This window comes from Parambassis ranga, unplaced genomic scaffold (genome assembly GCF_900634625.1).
Source record: "Parambassis ranga unplaced genomic scaffold, fParRan2.1 scaffold_110_arrow_ctg1, whole genome shotgun sequence".
Taxonomy (NCBI): Eukaryota; Metazoa; Chordata; class Actinopteri; family Ambassidae; genus Parambassis; species Parambassis ranga.
Genome location: NW_021144695.1, coordinates 18,540 through 40,000, shown reverse-complemented (window position 1 = coordinate 40,000; position 21,461 = coordinate 18,540). Strand labels below are relative to the sequence as shown.

Sequence of the window (21,461 nt, the reverse complement as noted above, 5' to 3'; positions counted from 1 at the left end):
GCTGTCTTTAGACAATTTTTGTCATGCGTCCTTTTTCCAGTTTACTGTCGGCGTTGCAGGTCCAGTGTAGGGAATTTGGTTGATTGCAGCGGTTAATGCTCTAGGAGACACGCAGGGTTTATTGTGCTGGTGTTTGTATTTTTTTAAGGCTGGTTTCGGGGCTAGAGAGGGATATGTGTGGCTGTGTGTGTAGCGGCTGGGGCCCCCAAAACTGAACTCTGTAATGCAAAAACAGACGCTGTGTGCGGCGCACAGCGGCTGTGCGCGCAACATAGCAGGACAGCGCGCGCACCGGACAGAGATGAGATGTCCTCTCCTCATCATCAGAGCTGTGAGGAGGAGGGAAAAAACATCGGACGTTATCACCCTGGATCTGAAAGAGCCAGTGATGCTCTTAGGTGTAAAAGTCGGATTAGGATGCAACACAGCCGAACTGCCATCCCCCTGAATCCCGAGGCAGGTGGCGGCTACAGAGAGGTCAGATAAATCACTGACTCTGAAGCGCACAACAAATCAGTTTTAATAGACACAAACTTCAGTGAAACTTTATCCAGAGGCTCAAAGGGCGCCCTGGTTAGTGCGCGTAAAACTAACGCCAAATCCCACTGAGGAGCATTTCTTATTGGCGCCCTTCTGGTCACTGGTGACAGGAGGAAACGCATATAGAAGCATCCGGTGCCACGGCCGGTGCGCAAAGAAATCCACTCCCAGCGGAGGATTGTCCAGAGCGCCCAGAGAAAACCACAGAGCGCACAGCGCATTCTCGCGTCTGGCAAACAGAATATTTCTACAGAATATTTATTACAAAAATAAACAGGAAACAACTGCGCGAGTTCAAACCTGCCAGCTTCCCTCTCATCGCTGTCAGAGTCACAGCCACACACGTGGCCGGCTGGCTGATCGGCAATCATTATTATTGTTGTTCAGAAATTATGCCGGCTTTCACAAAAGCTCGGACAACAGTCACTGCAGAAACATGAGTCCACGCATCATCCACAATCCATTCACATATGCTGGCGTATCGCGCGCGGCGCTCCCTCCCAGTAAAGCTGTGCTCGCTGTCTGCCATCCATCGCTCCCACGCCGCTCGCAACTTAACTTTGAACGCCCTGTTTACGCCGATGTCCAGCGGTTGGAGTTCTTTGTTAACACTCCCGGGACTACGGCAAGCACTGAATTCATCAGCTTCGCCTGGTTTTTTTTATACACCGGCGGTAAGACGGGCGCTCGCGCGCCCATGTCTTCCAGCCCAGTCACAGTGTCGGAGCTGTCCAGCATCTTGGCCTTCTGAAGGCTGCTCACACTGCCGGGGCTGTCCAGCATCCAGGGCGGAGGGTGAATTAGAGTGCGGCTGTCCGTCAAGGACGCAGCTGCATTTAGAGAGGCAGAAGTTGTCTTTGGTGAGGGACGGTAAGCTGGCTGCCGAGCTGTTGCGCCCGGAGGGTTTTTCTGGGGTACCTGTAGCGCACTGGGATTTAATAATTTTTTTTATTTTATTTTATTTTATTTTTTTTGTGCCCCTGGTACTGTGCTGGAGCTCCAATGTGACGGCCACAGGGCCTAATGCTTGTTGTGTGTTTGTTCCACTATGTTTGCAGGTTTCCATCAGGGGGGCGCTGCGTTGATTGCAGAGACAAAACACCTGGCCAGTGTCCTGAATGAAGTATTTAGCTCCACTTGATCCTGCACTGCAGTCTCTTCTCTTCTCCTGCATTCATCACCTGCCAAATTGGAGGGGGGCGTCCAATCGGTTGTGGTAAGGTGAATTTTGCTGTCTTTAGACAATTTTTGTCATGCGTCCTTTTTCCAGTTTACTGTCGGCGTTGCAGGTCCAGTGCAGCGAATTTGGTTGATTGCAGCGGTTAGGGTTAGGGTTAGGGATTTCCCATTCAAAGTCAATGGAAATTGGATGCATTCCATATTTCCACATTCCAACTACAAATTTCCAAAATTTTTCCCATTGACTAGTATTGAAACCGGAATCTGGCAGTCAAAATCTGGGTGCAAAATGTGGAATTTGAACTTGACCACTAGATGGCAGGCAGGCTCCACCATTCCAACTTTCCAACTCCCATTCAAGTGAATGGGCTCATGTAAAAGAATATGAAGATGGATGGCGATCACAAAATGGCGGACAATGGCATATATAGGAAAATGGATGGTGATTCCAAAATGGCGGACATGATCGCAAAATGGCGGAAATGACCGCAAAATGGCGGAAATGACCACAAAATGGCTCTGCGCTCGCCATTAATACACGTAAACAGCTCAAACACCTATATACTTGCTCCAAATGGCTTCAAACGTTCTGCACATGGTCAGAGCACCGCCCTGAACGTCTCTATGTCATCATCGGGCTGCCCGTGGCGGTGGCGATCGTTCGCCATGAAACATCAAATGCTTATAACTTCGCCATACATGGTCCTATCGTCTTTTAGTTAGTGCTTTTTTGACCGTTTTTTTTTGGATGCTTGGTGCACAGACTGGTCTCCACTGTTCCCTATGATGTCCGACTCAACCTAGTGGACACATACAGAACTACAGAAGGTTATAACTCCAGCACAGATGCTCCTAAAATTCTCAAATTTTTTACAGGGGATACAGACCCAACCCTCACCATGTGTGGACATCTGCGGACAGCGCCACCTACAGGAAACCGGGAGTAAGTGCTTTTTTGACCGTTTCTATGTATGAATCACATGCTTTGGGATGCTTGATGCACAGACAGGTCTCCAGTATTCCCAATGATGTCTGAATCAGCCTAGTGGACACATACGGTACTACAGAAGGTTATAACTCCAGCACAGATGCTCCTAAAATTCTCAGATTTTTTACAACATGTATGTAAACATAAAGCAGCAGAGCCCAAAGAGCTCGAGCTGCAGAGTAAACAGAGGGAGGAGGAGGCAGATCCCCGAACATGAACCAGAGACAGTGGTCACTGACAAAGGCTTTACTGCAAAACACTCATGAATATCCAGGTAGATGACTTAAAAAAGTGAAGGTTTAGATTCAGTAATCTGCAGCATGAATTAATGGTGTCTTTCTGAGTGCTGTGATAAGACATGCAATTTTAGCAGAATGGCTGAACAGTCATCACATCACCAGCTGAAATAAATCTCGTTTTTCTCAAATTCCAAAATATATCTAATAATGTAATTATATAAGTTTATATAATGATATGTATTTCAGTATGATTAATATAATTAGGCTTTGGTGATAACTGTTGAAGGATCTTTATTCTTCATATTTAGGCTACATGCAGATAGGTGTTAAACTTTTATAAATGTATCTTAGTCATGCTGTTTCACCTACTTGATTCACAAAGAGCCATGGCTGTCACAAGGAGCATTGCTGACATGATTGTGAAGTTAAAATATCAAACTTATACAGTTCTGCACTTTTGTTTGCAGCTTGATTTACTTAACAAATGTTTCTTGTGTATTATTACTCTGCTAATCACGATAATCTATTTAAAGGCAAAAAAGAAGGCAAAAAAATAATTATTTATGATCATGAAATCGGTATCGGTGATACTGGCCCTGTATTTACTTGGTATCGGATCGATACTGAAATCTTCAGTATCGCCCACCCCTACAGCGCACACCAAGTGAACAAACAGGACAGTGTCAAAACAGGAAGTGACGCAATACGTTACCAGACGCAGTCCTCCCTTGGCCAAGGGAGGCTCAAGCTTACAGCACCTGGTATTCCCAGGCGGTCTCCCATCCAAGTACTAACCAGGCCCGACTCTGCTTAGCTTCCGAGATCAGACGAGATCGGGCGTTTCTAGAGCAGTATGGCCGTGAGCTTTAAAGAAGAAAAAGAGAAAAGACCATGTTTCACCTCTTTCTGAGCCTCGTTAGTGCAGTAGGCAGCGAGTCAGTCTCATCATCTGAAGATTGTGACTTCAACCCTCACAAGGGGCACTTGTTTTAGAGCCAGAATACAGATTACAAAGAGCACACTGTATGTTTACATGTTATCCAGGTCATGTTCATAGAGACCACTGAAGCGAGGCGTCTGGACTTGTAGAGTTTTCTTGAAGACGTTTCTCTGCTCCTCCAAGCAGCTTCATCAGTTCTACCTGTTGGTGGGAAACATGCTTTATATGTGGAGGAGGACCTCAGTGGGTCTGGGTCAAACAAACAATAGCACTAAATGTGTCCATCCTTACCTGTGATGTTCTGGCTGCCTGGGCCAGGTGTGTCTAACGACTGGCTAACGCAGACCTGGGCAAAGTACGGCCCGCGGACCGTGCGCACAATAGAAGAAGAAACAGAAGAAGAAGAAAAGAAGAAGGCAGCAAGAATCAGCTGTCAGCACGGCATCACCGCTAACGTTTTTTCCCACCCTCGTTCTTCTAAGCTGCAGCACTGTTCTGCACTGTTATCCCATCTACTCTTTGGAGAGACGCGCTGTGGTACACTTTAAAAATGCTGCGCGCTATGCTGAAATGTACAGTAAAGCGTGAAGAACGCCACTGCGCATTCAGATGTTTCCGCGGAGCTGCAGCCGACATCTGCTCTTAAAAAGCTCAGACCTTGTCCAACTTTCAGAGCTTTGGGAACTCTAGTTTGAACTCTAATGGTTTTCTTCTGTAAAAATATCTTCACATCATCTGCTGCTCTGTGCGGAGTGTGTTTCAACATACAACAGCAACACTCAGAGTGGACCTGGACACACACAGAGGACAGAGGAGAGAGCAGTAAACACACAACCGGTTCACATCATCAGCTCCCTCCGCCACCACCCTGATTCTGTGGTGTTTTTTCCGCCAATGCGATTTTATAATATATCTATCTTTCATTCATTCAACTCTGCGCAACTCTCTCTCTCTCTCCTCCCGTCCGCGTTCACACACATAAGCGCACATGCACGCGCCACACACCGAGAGCAGCTGATCCGCCCGCTCCTCCTTTCAATGCACCATGACTGTTGAAGGAAAACCCGGACCGGCGGATATGTTCACAGAGAAGATGGCCAACGTTCTTGATAATGGAACATCGCGCAGCCATTTATGAACCAGTTAGTTACCTTGGTGTAACTTTAGTAGTTCCATATATCTGATTATAGTTTTATATGCTATTATGTGGTTAAATCACATTATTTATTTGAACCTTTATTTCACCAGAACAAGAACAGGCGGACACATGAGGTCAGTGTTGAGTTCATATAGTGAAATAAAAACCTTCAGCTTCAGATGTTTGTGGAATCCATTCCTTAGATTAGAACTAAACTAGGCTCAAATTAAAGTAAGAACTTTCATTTCAGTTTGGTGAGTCATCCAGGAAACATGAGAAAGGACAGGTCTGTCTGAGCAAACTCATTCTACTGGCCTGTAATGTATGGAGCTGACGGTGGGGGAAGGTCCAGGCAGGGTTCAAGTCAGCATGTATTTATTCATCTTATCACACCAGAACTAACTGAGGGAATTAAGATTTAACTGAATCCATTCAAAATGCTTCTTGTAGCTTTAAAACTGTCATAGATAAGCATGCAGGTGTATATTAACCTTTATAAACCCAATGACCAACTCTCCGACCGATGTGACACCGAGATGCCCCCACACACTGCTTACAGTGATGAAAATGTAACAAGAGCATATTTATAAAGGTAGACACTGTGCCAGTGAGCTCCAATTCAATTCATATTATTATTGATGAAAGAAATGTGGCCCTTTGCTTTTCTAATGGAAGTCTATGTGGCCCTCGCAAAAAAAGAATTGCCCACCCCTGGGCTAACGACTATGAGACTGGAGGGGGACTGGTGGACAGCCCTTTGTTCTTGCTGTGAGTCTGTGCAGACTTCCTGGAATGGATGGAATCACTGCATTGTATGTGGTAGAAAGATGATGTCTGAGACCTCCACCTCTGTTAAGGGAAGGTTCTTCCAGCTTCACATAGATGCTTCCTTGACTCCTCTTTCAAACCACCTTTCCTCTCTGTCTAGGATGTGGACATTGTTGTCCTCAAAGGAGTGTCCTGTTTTTTGTAAATACTTGTTTTCTATAATGATTTATCTTTAATGTTGTTAAGATTTCAAGCTGCAACTCGACACAAAATAGATGACGGCGGCCACTGAGTAGGTCTCATCACAGATGTAAGGCAGCTGTTCTGTCCCTCTCCTGACGTTCTCTAGCTTGTCCACACTTTGAGCTCCGAGCATTCATGGAACGTGTGCTTGCAGCTGAGCCTCAGACCTCACCTGGCAACAAGGAATTCTATTTTCTGATTGGTCGATAGGTCGCTAAGTCCAGACAGCTATATGAGCGCACAGTAGTCGCCTTTTACTCATTTGCAGTATATTCATAGGAGTTTCTGTGCGGTGAAGCTCATCATTTCTCAGTGAGGACTTGTTGAAATGTCTCACTCTCAGTGCCCTGCAGCCGCACCATTTAAGTTAAGAGGAATTCAAGAGGTTGGTGCACTATTAGTCATAGTCCGGTGGACTTGTACTCGGTGCGCCCTATAATCAGAAAATATGGTCAATCTTTCAGTCAGTCTGGTTCTGACATCACTCCGGCCACATTGCAGAGGTGGAGCTGCTCTGCTCATGATGTCACTGCTGCTGTAAAAACACAGACACAGACATAAGAAGTGCACAAAGTGTTTTGCAGTCATGTAGCATGTGATGCAAAGCTGACAGATGAAAGTCATGTCTGAAGCAGCACAGTGCATTTCCATCTGCTCAACACAACAACACAGGTCAGAGTCACACTGTAACTGATGCTTCACAACAAGTTGTGTAACTTCTGGTGTTTTTCTTTACAATCAGCCCTCAGGTCTCATGATCAGTGAAATATGAAGGAAGTGTCAGAACCGGTCTGACAGCTGGGTGACTCTGCACTCAGACCTGTTCTATCCACTGTTAACCCATCCATGTCTTCAGTCTAATTATCTGACTTCCTTTACAGCATTTTAAATATTTTATAACCCCAATGGCTTTACAGACTGGGTTAGTCACTATTAGTCACTATATACTACTAATATTACTAGTACTATAACATATATATAGTACATGTATATGAACCAGTACTATACTGCTACTATTGCTATACTAATACTGCTAGGTATTAGTCACTATTCTCAGAGTTAAACTCCAACACTCTCCAGCACTGACCAGTTAGTTTTTCTCAACTCTAGTGTATAGTGTTAGACATTAACTTTCTCAGTGTTGAATCTAATTTACACTGTATGTTGTAAATATACTTTTCTTTAATCTGATACATGTCATTGTGACACTCACACGTTCTGACATTTCAACACCAACTATCAGTGCTCAGAGAGTAAAACATACAACATTTGACTCTGTTAAGAGTTAAATTAACTCCTAACTCCTAAATTTGACACCAGAAATGTAACTCTTCTGAATTTGCTGTGTACAGACAAAAAAAGCCTAGTTCAATTGATTTACTCTCTCGTCCATTATGTAACCCAGATGAATGACATTTACCACACTAACACTCATCGCTCTTTAGAGGTCTTTGTGAGATATAATGTTATCGCTCAAAAGTAACATGGAAAATATGAGGTGAGACTGTGAGGCATAGAAGGCCGCTTCAACCAGCATAACCACAGTACTAACCAGGTAGGACAGGGCACCACAACCCACCCACACCTTGTGCTGTCCAGATGTTCACACATACACATGCATACAACGCTCTTCACTGATGGTCTTCACAATAGGAAAATATGAGCAAACAGATGCCTCAGTCCCTGAATCAAGGATTTGCACCATGAGTGAGGGTGGTTGGAGGAGCAGTGAAATAAATGCTGACCAAAAAAAAACATAAAAGTATGTGAGTATTTTTAGTATAATATAGTATATAGTATGTTTTTATTATATTTCCTAGTGTTTTACCCTTAACACCACCCATGCATGAAACTTGACACCCACATGCACGTCAGCCATTCTGGGGCGGAGGCAGAGGCGGGGCTTAATTGCACCTCGGCAGTGATTTTCATAACTCTGTCAAACAACTCCACAACTGGACACAATTTAACTCTGAAAGTGTTGAAATTGATTAAATGAACTCTGAAATTTGAACTCTCCAACTGTTGCTGTAGGGGGTCCCGTTCTGTTGACCATAAACCTGAGCTTGACTTTGTGCAGAGCTCTGATTGGTCCTCCCACAGCGTGACACATCTCTGGAATGAAGTCCAGCCTGCCAGATCACTTCTGAGGAAAGGAGAGGCGTTCAGTTTCCTCATAGTTTCACTCCTGTTAGATTGCAGAGGTGGGCGGAAGGATCAAGTCAGGACCTGCTGCTGATGTCCCGGACTGAAGCAGATCAACACATAAAGATGTTTATGGTGTTTCTGATCCTTGTACAAGGTAAGCCATCTCCTACCTGCTCTGATTATCATGTTAGTCTGACATTTCTTTTGTTTGTATCCATTTAAACTGATGACTGCATCTCCTGGGCTTTAATAACCCCTAGCACTCCGTCTATTATGATTTAACCCTCTGGGCATCCTAGGGCCCAAACGTGTACATTTTGCTTTTTTTTGGATTTTGGTTCTCAATATCTCTGTCAGTTTAAAGGCTAAATGTACAAAAACTTGGCCAGGGATATTTTTTTATGATTATTTACAAACATCAATTGTCCCCACTTTCGCAAGTTGTACACAATGGGAGATAAAAACTTTTGTTACGTTCGGCACCCTTAGGTACACGTTTGGCCAATTGACTCCCATTATATCAGCAAATCTTTGATATACTCTAATCCTGACATATTATTATGTTTTCCCAACATATCCCTTATAGTTTTGAACGTTTTCCTTTAAAAAAAAAAAAAACAAAACACATTTTAGGTGTTATGACACACAATGGGGGGGGGGGGGGCACAGCTCCCTCACAGTTTTTATAAAGACCTAATTTTGCAAAATGCAAGGAAATAAAATAACTGAACTTCATAAAAATGGCTTTGGTGTGTTCAGCTTGATATAAAAGAGACAATAGAGAATCATATTGTGCATGTGAGTGTTTGTGTGAGTGTGTGTGTTAAATCAAAGTCTAAAAAATCAAGCTCTGTTGATAAACAAGTGGTGTTAGTGTTGCTGAGAATATATTGTGTGTGTGTGTGCGTGCATGTAAATTCAAATGATGAAAAGATAGATCATACAGATGGTCCGTTCTCCTATTGGATGTGTGCACCATGTTTATGTAGGTGCATCTTTGAAGTCTAGAAGAACATGGTACAGTTTATCTGGCCAGTCATGCCACCACGAGCAACCATGAAGAGGAGATTACATTTGAAGAGGCACTTGCTGCCATTTTGAGGTCCCCAAGGCCACTGATGAAAACACATCATCCTCTGACAGCCAGGAAGTATCCGCATAGGAATTTTGTCCAGAGGAGGACCTTTGTCCAGAGGAGGACCTTGGCAGCACCACTGGGGAGGAAGAGGGAGAAGAAGAGCAAGAGGAGGAAGAGGAAGAGGAAGAAGAACAAGCGGAGGAAATGGATGACAGCAACTGGAGATTTCACTGGAGTTCCAAAAATGGTAAAGTGACAAGGGTGTAGATTTGCGTTTGACATTGGTGGGGGCCTAAGATTCCAATGAAATTTAACCCCTCCTGCACCCAATGAGAATCTGTTATTGTTCAGGAGGTGATCAAATTATTGGTGGGGACATGCCCCCTCCGTCCATGCTATTACACCCTTGCAAAGTGATGCTCCCACTAATGAACAAAGGTGTCTATTTGTCACATTTTGCTCTGAGATCAGGATGATCAGCAGCCTCTAGTGAGCAGCCTCAAATGAGGATCCCGTCAGCTCTCCCTCCTCCAGCGGCTCCCTGCTTCTAGCGGAGGCAAACCCTCGTCAGTGTGCACTATCAAGCAGCCGCCAGAGAAGTGCGTATTGGGATCCGACCAATTTATGTTAGGAATAAAACAGATAGGAAATATCAGCTGTTCATCACTCAAGTGCTTTTATTCCTGCAGGAAGGAGCAGTCACACACACAGACAGCAGCCTCTGTAGGAGTGCTCAAGGTCTTTTCAGAGCAGCTCCCTTCTTATACCCTCTGTTATCTGACAGACACGACTTCTCAGAATACACACATCTTAGAATAGGCACAAGCACAATCATAAAACAGGATCACAGGACTATGATAGTAATGATTAATCACCATACACTATAATTATTAATAGTAAAAAGCAAATTAAGGTAGAATTCTTCCAACAAGCACCTTTAACCTTTTGTTTTCCTGAGGACATGCATTCCAGTGTGGAGCTACTGTGCCAAATGTGGGGCCCATGTCTGCAAAATGCATCATGATGCACCACCGTGCTGCCGCAGAGGACTGCAAGAGGACAGCAAGAAGGTTCCTGGTTCCATTCTGACTGGGGTGGCGATTTTGTGTGGAATTTGCATGTTCTCCCTGTGCCTGTGTGGGTTCTCTCCGGGTTCTCAGGCTTCCTCCACATTCTAAAGACAAGTTAGGTTAATTGGTCACTCTAAACTGCCTGTAGGTGTGAGTGTGAGTGTGAATGGTTGTTTGTCTGTGTTGCCCTGCGATGGACTGGTGACCTGTGCAGGGTGTACCCCGCCTCTCACCCGAAGTTAGCTGGGATAGGCTCCAGAACACCCCCCCCCACCATCACCCCCGGGTTAGAGGTTTAAACATGTAGCAACATTATCAGCATGAACATGTTAAGCTAGTAAGCTAACAACAAGCAGGAGGAGCAAACCACGTCTTACCTCATAAGCTGATGAAGGAGGGTCTGACCGTCGTTCGCGCCACACGGTTTTTATATCAGGTCCAAGGGTCCAATCAGATGTCCCCTTCAGTGACCGTGCACCTGGCTTTCATAGGACGGACTGTCTGTCAGTCAGTCAAATGTCAGCCATGTTGGTCAGTTTGTAACTGGTATCTTTATTGGTTAAGAAAAGGCCGGTCATTAGTCAAAATAATAAGTGTACTCAGTAACGAATTGTGATGTTAAAAATAGCGAAGTACATTATTTTGTTACATTTGTACTTAAGTACAAGTAAAAGTACTGGCTTAAAAATAAAGTACAAGTACCCAGAAAAACTACTTAATTACAGTAACTTGAGTATTTGTAATACTGTTACTGCCACCCTTGGATATATGCAGTGCTTCCCCTGGACACATGCAGTCCACCCCTGGATATATGCAGTCCAGTGCAGTGAGGCATGCTCTGATCTGTACAATGGAGAAACCAAACAACTACTCCAAACACTGGCCTTCAATGTTTGTCAAAGTTTGTCTTCAAACAAGATGCTTATGTTTAAGGCAAAAGCTGTGACCTTGTTCAACATCCTGACACAGGATCATCACTTGATGGTGTCATAAACATTCCAATTTAAGACTAGTGGTTAAGGCCATAAAAACTCAGTGGACAAGACATGTCTCTGGTTCTCTTCCAGGCAGGTTTACACATAGTGGAGGTTCCATGGTGTAATGGTTAGCACTCTGGACTCTGACTCCAGCAATCTGAGTTCAAATCTCAGTGGAACCTGTTGTTTGGACAGTAATCCTGGTGTCCTATCTACACAGATCAGTCTATGGAGAAGTCCACAGTCTGTGCATTGCTCCAGCTGTAGTCATTAATTACTGAAATAAATCAACCTTTTGATGATATTCTACTTTCAAGTGTTTATTTCTTTAATTTTGATGGTTATAACGACAACCAATGAAAACCCACATTCAGTAGGTCAGGAAATGAGAATATGTGAAAAGGTTCAATATTGAAGACACCTGGAGCCACTCTAACCAGATAATGAACTCAAAACACCTGCAAAGGCCTTTAAATGGTCTCAGTCTAGTTCTGTAGGCTGCACAACCACAGGAAGACTGCTGACTTGACAGTTGCCCAAAAGACGACCATTGACACCTTGCACAAGGAGGGCAAGACACAAAGAGGCTGGCTGTTCACAGAGCTCTGTCCAAGCACATTAACAGAGAGGGAAGGGGAGTACAAGCAAGAGGGAGTACAAAGTGTTCTGCCCAAACAGGGACTTGAACCCTGGACCCTCAGATAAAAGTCTGATGCTTCCAATACTTCACTAGTACACGTCATGTAGAGTAGTGAGTCCTGATTGACTTGCAATGAGCATTTTATAACAAGGGGGATTAGTTCAAATGGTAGAGCGCTTGCTTAGCATAAGAAGGGGTTCCGATTTTCTCGCTGTCGCACGGCAAGGGAAAAAGTTGAGAAAAATGTGGAGCCCCGCTGTGCGCGGACAAACGTCTCGTGTAGCGGTATTGAGGCAATAATCCCTGTTCATTATAAAGGAGTTTAAGTGAAATATGAAAAAATCATCTGCTATGGGCTGGACTCGAACCCGTAGTCTGTGCGACAATGTATAGAGTTGTTGGAGTGTTTAAATCCCACAGCGTGCGTAAACTAATTAATGATTGATTTAGCTTAGTTTAGATATGTTTAAATATATTACAATATCAACAGATGTTTTTTAGTTTATATGCCCCGTCCAATGACTTGTTGATGTTTACCTGTTTATGGTTTAATAATATGAACAATGAGCAGTCAACGTGTTTTTTGTGTGGGAGCTTCTTTGATAAAGATCAGAGTGAATCTTAAATGTTTATATGATTTATCAGAACAAATATAAAACAAATACAAGTGAATACACACACACACACTGCATACAGGACTATAAAATACTATTCAGCCCATTCACCCATGTGAAAATATATACAACATATACAGGTCAAATATTAGGTCAAATATTACACAATGTACAATTATACAATAACATTCAACAGCACTGCATAAAGACAGACAGGCTTGTTGATTTAAACATAAGAAAATTGCTTATATACAATATATACAGGCCAACATTGTACAGTGTTTACTGTGGATGTTTTTGCTGGCGCAAGCCACTCATCCAGAGACATTCCACTGGATGAACGCGAGCAAAATGTGGCATTACCATATCTACTGTGGCCAAACTCTGCTGTTTTAGGATGCCCACATTTGCTGCATGTGTTGAAGGTAACCCTTCTCACATGCTTCCTTTTTTGGACTCCACTCTCCTCCTCCAGAGCCCGCCGCTGCCTGTTCCTCTGAGTGAAACGGGACACAGTAGGAAGAGGAGCAGCAGACGCAGGAAGAAGAGGAGCTGTGCCTGCACCGGATGCTGCAGTACCAGAAGCTGCCATCACCACTGGCACAGTCATGTTTGGGTTCAGAACTAACGTGCCTAACCCAGCTGCTGAAACAGGCTGTGCAGTTTCTGATGCTGTGGGACCAGGTATTGTGGGCACAGGTGTGATGGGGCGCTCCCTGATGCGCCGGCGACCAGGCCGCAGAGGAGGAGCCTGTCCTTCCTGATTTGGTGGAAGTCCTCCATGATCTCCTCCTGAAATCCCTCATCTTGCAGGTCCTCGTCATTTATTTGCTCCACCAGCCTGTCCTCCTCTTCAGGTTCTGGAGCACTGGGAGTCAATGTTTTGCCTGTCTGGCTGTACAGATACTCCACCCCCAGCAATTCACCTATAAGAAAAAAACAAAAAAGAAAGTGTTCTTAATATTTTGTCCAGAACATAAAAGGTTATACAGATAATGTTTCAAAATACAAAAATGTGGATTGATGAATAAATTATTTATATTAGTGTTAAATGAGTATTTCCTTGCCTGTGTATACTCCAGGAGGGCTGGTAGCGCTCATCCCAGGGCTTCCCAAACACAACTCGGCTGAGCTGGTCCACAGCCTCTCGCAGGCACTGCCATATGATCGGATGGAAGAGGCTCCTTTTACAGCCTCTTCCATCCGATCTTCATTCCATCGCATCAAGCCTTCAAGGAGATAGGCCTGAAAATGTGCATCACTGGCACTGGTTCCTAAAGGTTAAATAAATAGAAAAAAAGGGTCCAAACACGCGCAAGATATGTGCTACATTTGAGGGTACTATGAGGTTACATGCAATAGAGTTATGTAAATACATGAAAAATCATCATTATAACCAGAATTAATGAGGAAAAGTAATTAAATTAGTTTTCTTGTTCTGACATCAGAAAAGGACTGTAATATTACTGTAGAATGTGACATTACTTTCAAGTAATGGAAACAGTTACAGTGCTTATAATACTTAAAGAGACACTGTAATCCATATGGGTATACCTGGGATGAAGCGGTTCAAGTGGAGGTGGAAAGACTCCAGGGAGGTAGAGCCATGGGCACACATGTAGCAGCACAGCTCCACACCACCTTTCTTCAGTGTCCCCTTCTTACTGTAGAAGGGAAGTTCTCTGGGTCTTGGATACACAGTACATGTTTCTGCTGTTCTTTCCATATTTGCTGGATTCCGATCATGGTCCCAGTACAGGAAATCCCAGAGTGTCCTTCCCATCCACACTGTCCAAAGTGATCAATCAGTGATCCAATCAGGCTGGTGGTCTCCTCCATCCCTCTGGTCCTCCTGCGGCAGTGCAGTGCCAACCTCCCTCCGGGTAATGCGAGCACTGAGTGCCTTTTCTGAGAGGTGGCCGGTCTTCTTTGCTGCTAGCTCCCCCTCCTTTGCACGGCGAACGAGCAGCGACATCCTCTGGATCCCATTCAAAGATGCACGTGGACAGACGTGCCATGAAGACTCCATAGAGTGGATGAGCCTCTGTTGTGACACCTGCAGCAAATCGGCGCATAAAATGCCAGATGTCAAGGCGCACTTCGAGGTCATCCCACTCTGAAACATCGGCCTTAACACGAGACTGGCCCATGCTGACTGCAGCAGTCTCTGTCCACATACATCACTTTGGGGGCATCTGTCCTGCCTCCCGATTGGCGCTTCATCAGGCCAGCTGCCATGGCATCCAATCCATGTCCCTCGGCAGCTGTGAGCACAGAGACAAGGACTTGGCCGTGTTCATTTCCCACATTTGTGCACCAAGCAGCTGTCCCTGAAGCAGCCCCAGCAAGTTTCTTTGGTGACCTATTGGAAAAGGTCAAACAGAGTGTTCATTATGCACGCAAACATATTTATATCTGGCCAACATTCTGTATAGGTAAAATGCTGTGATACCTTTTAGTGGAGTCAATCTTGAGCACAGACCCAAAGACAGATGTAATTTTGGCCTTGACCTCATGCAGTCGCCCCAGAACATCCCTGGCGTATACAGCTAACATCCACTTAGGTTTAGGTATGGCAGGTAAGGGAGGAGGCTCAAGGAACACAGGAGGCTGCACAAGGGAGGACTTTGCAAATGGCTCACAGGCAGTGAGGTACTGCAGTACACGCTGCGTCCATGCCTCACCATGTTGCTCCATCAACTTCTTGTGAAGCTGAGTCACACTGTTGCCCAATGTCCTCTCCCTCATCATCCTCACCACCCGGTTGTCACATGAGTATCTAATGAAAGACCAGTGTAATAACACAAATGCAGTTTTGGTTAAACAATAACACAAATCAAAGCACCTAATAATGTTTGATCTTAATTATGACTTACCTGTATGTCAATAAAGCAGGAAACTGACTGCGGTGGCCCATATCCAGTTGTCCTAAGATGTCTTCGGACCAGGCTGGATACTTTTTTGTGCAGCGTTTGCACTCCAAGTACTCTGTTGCAAGGTCATACCACCCGTCGATGTCTAAGACCTTGCGCACAGTACGATACAGTCCTGCCGCTGTTAGTCTGTGTTTATCACAGTCTGGGCGAACACAGACAAGAGGGAACTGCCACATCTTCAGCGGCATCCATAAAAAAAGGGGCCGACAGAAGAAGAGGTCAGGTGAGGCGGGCAGCTGACTGTGAATGAGAGGGGGCTGAGGAGGATGCCACCAAAGCTTCAGCTGGGGCACTAGCTCTGGCTTGCCAGTGTGTAGGTTGGCCTTGAAGAGGGTCTTACGGATCCACTCCTGCTGGAAAGGTGGAAGCTGATCCTTCCAGTGACGAGGGAGCTCAGTAGGTGGCTGATGATGTGGAGGGTCTGGTATTTTTACCACTAGAGGCGGACCAGCACGGGCCTCTGAATGAGCCATGGCTGGAGCTTTTGAAGGAGAAATGCAGAAAAAATAATATAAGGATGACTGTTGTATTTGATCGCAGTCCACATTCTGCCTGCACAGCATACATTTGGACAAGCATTAATAGATTATGATTATAATTAATAGTTAGACATAAAAAATAAGAGACCGCTGTGGTTTCTTATTTTTTCCAGAGCTGTATTTGAAAAGGATTAGATGGAATAGAGCAAAAAAAATAAGTTGTGATGAATTTAGTATAAAGTAGTGATGCCCACAGACATGAAGCGTGCACACAGTTGCAGTGATGAAAAACAGTACTGTGATCATTAAAACAATGAATCTCCTCCGTCCTGTTCAGGGGATTAGACAGATAGTGAGTGAGAAAAGCAAGTGATGTTAGTGAAAATGTTATCCAATGATTGTTTCTCAACGGGAAACACAAATGAAAACACCAACACCTTTGGATACCCTTAAGGTTTTGAAGAGGTGCACTCAAAGAATGCATCCCGCTTGAAGCTTGATGCGACATAATCCTGTACTGTAAACAAAAATATTTGAAAAAACAGTGATTTTTTATTCCTCAAAAATAATACTAGTGTGTTTTCACTAAACATTTTCATAATATTTGCATTTGTGTCGTATGCCACACCTGTATTCTGCTGTGCTTCATATTGTGACACTGCAGATACCAGCTCCTCATCATCGTCTTCAGCAAAGTCACCCGCTCCAGAAGGGGCAACAGAAGTGCCTGCAGCACAAATAAAAATGTTATTAGCATTTATTAATAGGTTAATAAAATTATTACTGTTGACAAGACACAAGGACAAACAATGTACGATGTTACTTACCAGTAGGGAAGAGCTGCCTTTGTGCCAAATGTTTGGCTGGGGTTCTGTTGGCAGAGTGCACTGCGGTACTGGGGCTGGAAACAGCAAGTGGATAAGTCTGTGTAGTCTGCCATAATGATAACTGAATACATATACAGTACATGTTACGCAGTTACACTCACAGGGTTTAACTGGTGACATCAGTTTTTTAGCCAGCTGTGAAGGAGACAAATGTTTGCCACGCGCCAACAGTGCTTTCACAGTGCCAGTCTTCCACACACCAGTTTGGATGGCAGCAGGTGAAGGAGCAGACATGTGGGAGGCTGCAGGGGTAGGTGCAGAGGCACTGGAGGCTGCAGAGGCACTGGAGGCTGCAGGTGTAGGTGCAGAGGCACTGGAGGCTGCAGGTGTAGGTGCAGGCTGACATGCTCCAGCAGAAGCCCTTCTTTTCAAGACGTATGTCTTGAAAATAGCCATGTTGGTTTTGGGCCTGGCATCTGCCTTGATCAGGTACTTGATGAGAGCCTGGCCTCCTTGCTCTGGTCTTCATAGACGTCCTTCATGGACCGGCCCTTGAAGTCTCCAAACTCTACCATCAAACATCCCTGGTCTCCAGTTTCCCGGGCTTCTGCTTGCACTTGCTGCTTTCTTTTAAACTTCTCCAGTTCCTCTGCCATCTCTCTAATAAGAGATGTGTACTGGATGAACAGCTGCTTATTTTGTGACAGGGGGGTTGCCTGCACCGTCTCTTTAGATTTGCTGTCCATCAAATACAATGCATACCCCAGAGAGTTTTCCAGGAGCCATCTAAATCTCTGGCCCTGGTACTTCCCAAACTGGAGCTTGCAGTGAGCAAGCACCAAAACTGGTCACTGGGGTCTCCACCGTTTGCACTCACAAAAGTTCTGGCCTCCGCCAGCACTTCCTCTTCAGGTTTGGCCCTTCCAGATTCCACATTTTGCGTTTGAATCGCCTCCTCTGCTGGCGCCATGAGGAGACGCTGTGATGTGGCCGACTGCTGCTTAAAAACCGGATAAGCATACATTTTCTGAAATGAAAATCAGAACAACACTATTACCGCAATCTGAAAGATACCTGTACTTTTAGAGTGTGATCATTTAACAAGCTACTTCATTTCCCCATAGGGATGATAAAGTAATTCACATTACTATGATAATGTGTACTACTGTGTCTCCTACAAAGCGAAACCATGTTATTTTCATTGAGCTATTGTATTGTACCTTTATTTAAATATTTGTAGAGGTAAGTGTTTAAAGGGGAGGGATTGTAATAAAACACCCACCTGAAAACAAACCATTTTAACATCATAACATAACATAACTTAATTTGTAAGAGTAAAAAGTATTCTATTTTGATTTATTCTGATGTATTTGAAAACCCCAATGTCTGAATTCCTTAACTTTTACTATATTAATGTTTAAAACTGGAATTTCTGAACTGATCAATATCCTACGTTTATAGTTTATAGAGATAGTGAATGACCCTCCTACATGTAGGCTACTTTACATCTACAAAAGCGGTTTACACCATTACAAGGTATTACATGCATATTAGTATGTTATGTGTACATAAATATATATAAATATACATAAAACGAACAATAGAGCAATATCTACCAGTTTACAGAGAATCAATTGCACGTATAGCCTGTTAGCGGGTGGCCATGACAGCGATAGCGATCAATGGTAGTGACATTTTTTGGTCGGTATTTACAGGTTGACGGGTACGTCGAAGAAATCGTGTGCTATATAATGTCCAATCGCTACATCGCTATGTCGGCCTGTTTTGTTTTCTTAAGGTACAGACTGTATCTGAACAGACATGGCCGATTTATAGTAATTAAATAAGGTGAAGTAAACTTCATCTTACTGTTTTCACGAGGGAAGGGTCAAAAGTAAGCCACAGTGAAGGAACGCGATTGGTTGGTCAAAAGTAAGCCCAGGGAAAGGAACGTGATTGGTCAAAAGTAAGCCCAGGGAAAGGAACGTGATTGGCTAATGTGGTTTTACTTTGGGCTTACTTACTTTCGACTAGCACGATGCAGTAAGCGCAAGCGAGAGGTAGCGGGATCGATGCCCGCATCCTCCAGCCTGCATTTAAGAGGGAGGGTGTAGCTGGATGGATGAGGATGGATGGATAATGTAGTGGACTCCCACCCAGCAGATCAAGTCCCAGAGGTTACAGCATCATTATTAGCTGAGTTTCCCCTCAGGGAAGCTGCTGTTTACAAGCTGTTTACAGAGAGAAACAAGAAAACAACAGTCAGCATCATCTTCCATAAAACACATGACAATAACATGTGAGACAGAGAGTTTATGATCAGTGCTCCCCCTGCTGGTTAGGACATATGATGACAAGTACCAGTCAAACGTCACTCAGTGGTTTTGTCTTTGTTTTTAGACTTTCTACATTGTAGATTCATCCTGAAGACATCAGAGCTATGAAGGAACACATGTGGAATGATGCAGTGAACAGTGTTAACCAAGCAGAATATGTTTGATGTTTGACATTCTTCCAAGCAGCCAGCTTTTGCTTTTGATGACAGCTTTGCACACTCTTTGCATTCTCTCAATCTGAACTGAACCACCAATGCTGTGCAATGCTGACATCTAGTGTGGAATCGCAGGCTGCAGCCTCCTCATTCCAACAATCAATTCCCTCCTCCACATAAAGTCAGAGTTCTAAATGTGAGTCATTAAATGCGAGGTTCCAGCAGAAACGTCCCAACATCTGAAGAGAAGCGAGAAAGCCTGAGATACGGGCTGCAAGGCTGAGCTTCAACTGTTCCTGTTTAGACAATAAGACACAGATCATCATGTCTTTAAAATGTTCTGATCAAATCACATTAGTTTGTATATGTATATTACACACAGAGCTGTTGTTTCAGTCACATTCATTTGTTATGTGTACAGTGGGTGCAGGAAGTATTCAGACCCCCTTAAATGTTTCACTTTGTTATATTGCAGCCATTTGCCAAAATCATCGAAGTTCATTTTCTCATTAATGTCCACACAGCTCCCCATACTGACAGAAACACACAGAGTTGTTGACATGTTTGCAGATGTATTAAAAAGACAAAGTGAAATATGACATGGTCCTAAGTATCAGAGCCTTTGCTGTGACTCTCATATATTGAACTCAGGTGCGTCCATTTCTTCTGATCGTCCTTCAGATGGTTCTAACCTTCATCTGAGTCCAGCTGTCTTTGATGATACTGATTGGACTTGATGAGGACAGACACACACCTGTCTGTATAAGACCTTACAGCTCACAGTGCAGGTCACATACTGGGTGATGACGTCCTCCTGCAGGTGTTACTGTGGAACAACTGCTCTGGATTGGGATGAGTCTGAATAGAACTTTGTTAGCTTTGTAAAGCTGTGTGGTAGTTAGAGAGGAACTGAAAAGAGTCAACAACAAGGAGTTGGTCTCCAATGGAATACAGTTAAACATCAGGGCTCGTCCAGGATTTGAACCCGGGACCTCTCACACCCTAAGCGAGAATCATACCACTAAATGCTTACTTTGCTGTTTGTGACATAAAATTCCTCAATTCCAGAATATGCACTTTTGTTGTTTAAATTAACATCGTCAGGAACTGCTGGCGCTATACGGCACGTTAACATTGTCAAATAAGTATTTGTATTTGTTAACGATTATAATAGGCTACTGAACAGGCTTGAACAGCTTTGACGGGACTTTTATGAACCCCACATGAAGTAGCCTACTTAAGCTATTGGCTCCTTGACGGTATCAAGACCAGGGTGATAGAAGAAAATACTGTTTAAGCTCACAGAGTGAATATGAGATGACTTAGACCATGGCAACACTTCTTTGATCAGACCGTGCTGTGACTGGCTCTATAGTGTGACCAATCACAGAGCTTCGTGGAAGCGCTCGGCACTGTGGTTGGCCTTGTCGGAGGCTGTTGCTGACACACCATATTTCCGCCCCCGCAGTACATATAAATGTAGTGGCAACGGAAAAGCGAGAGAGAGTCCTGTCGTGGCGTCTTGATGGAAGCAAGGCTGTGGCAGGCGTAACAAAAATGAATGTGATTGCTGCCATCACTGATGGCCACACAGTTGAAAAAATAACCCTCAGGGAGGACATTGCCCACAAAATCAAAGAGGGGGGGACTTTATCATGAAAAATGACCTCCTCAAGGGGGACACACCTCCATATCATTTATTTATTACACACAGCACCTCCTTCTTCAGGACCTTTCCAGTAAATGTAAGCCCTGAATTAAAGAAGGCGGCATTAAACCTGATCAATCCACCACCCCCAGTGGTGTCCCTGGCTGACCTGAGGGAGACAGGGGGATATGTGACAGTGCAGGCCAAAGTGGTGCATGTACGTTTTTGACAACATCAGAGTTTGCTTTGGTATGAAATGCGTTTATTATAAAATCTGACCACCATGTTTTTCAGATAACTCCAGCAAAACTGGTGTCCTCTGGAAGAGACATGGTCCCCATGAGGGAAATTGTACTTGAGGAGGTAGGTTACAATTAACCTGTATGGTTAAAACCTATACACCAGATTAAATGCAGCATCCATTACATGCTTTTCTTTTTTTCTACAGGACTCTCATAGGCAGCAGGTGGTGATGTGGAGGGAGGCTGCAACATTACCCCTTGAGGTGGGCCATGTTG

General features: G+C 44.1%; 1 non-coding gene across 1 annotated transcript; it reads right to left on the bottom strand.

Moving 5' to 3' along the window:
- Window positions 1-3,692: 3,692 nt before the first annotated feature.
- Window positions 3,693-3,811, bottom strand: LOC114429354 (5S ribosomal RNA). Its single transcript, XR_003669679.1, has one exon. It is a non-coding gene; the product is annotated as a 5S ribosomal RNA (ribosomal RNA).
- Window positions 3,812-21,461: the final 17,650 nt, after the last annotated feature.